Source organism: Sinocyclocheilus grahami, unplaced genomic scaffold (assembly GCF_001515645.1).
Source record: "Sinocyclocheilus grahami isolate Dianchi unplaced genomic scaffold, SAMN03320097.WGS_v1.1 scaffold990.1, whole genome shotgun sequence".
Classification (NCBI taxonomy): Eukaryota; Metazoa; Chordata; class Actinopteri; order Cypriniformes; family Cyprinidae; genus Sinocyclocheilus; species Sinocyclocheilus grahami.
In genome coordinates this window covers 247,130-247,818 of record NW_015506169.1, presented here as the reverse complement: position 1 = coordinate 247,818, position 689 = coordinate 247,130, and the positions used below count along the sequence as shown (strand labels likewise).

Genomic DNA, 689 nt, shown 5'->3' with positions numbered 1-689 from the left:
GCGAGAAGAACACCACTCAACGAACAGGTTCCACTTAAAAGCGTAGGCGTGTCTCGTAGACGGTGCTCTCACTGAAGTGATGGTGTCAACTACCTCTTGATGTAGGTCACTTAGAACCTCTACGTCCTTTCCAGGGACCAGACATGAAGTTTCCAGAGGTCTGGACGTGGGTGCTAAAGGGTGCCCCGTCTCTGAGTCAGTAGATCCTTCCTCAGAGGAATCGGCCAAGGAGAGGCTGTCGCGAGGAGCATTAGTTCCGGGAACCAGGTCCGGGTAGGCCAATAGTGTGCCACCAACTGGACCTGCTCCTCGTGCTCCCTGACCTTGCACAGCAACTGTGCAAGAAGGCTCACTGGGGGAAACGCATACTTGCGAAGGCCCCGCGGCCAGCTGTGTGCCAGTGCGTCCGTGCCCTTGCCAGGGAGAAGAACAACTGGCAGTGAGAGGTTTCTGGAGAGGCAAACAGGTCTACCTGAGCGGCTCCGAAACGTCTCCAAACCAGCTGGAGTCTCCATTCTCCCGGGAGCGCAGCTCGAGACAGCTCGTCGGCTGCCCGGTTGAGCAGCCCAGGAATGTGAACAGCACGAAGCGACCTCAGATGCTTCTGACTCCAGAGGAGGAGGTGGTGAGCGAGTTGCGACATGCGACGGGAGCGCAGACCACCTTGTCGGTTGATGTACGCAACGGTC

The 689-nt window shown here is 57.8% G+C and overlaps 1 protein-coding gene across 1 annotated transcript in view; it reads right to left on the bottom strand.

Annotated features, from left to right (window-relative positions):
- The window catches only part of LOC107565242 (DNA topoisomerase 2-beta-like), a 48,069-nt gene that overhangs the window by 21,298 nt on the left and 26,082 nt on the right, over positions 1-689 (bottom strand). The gene's annotated exons all lie outside the window — the stretch shown is intronic.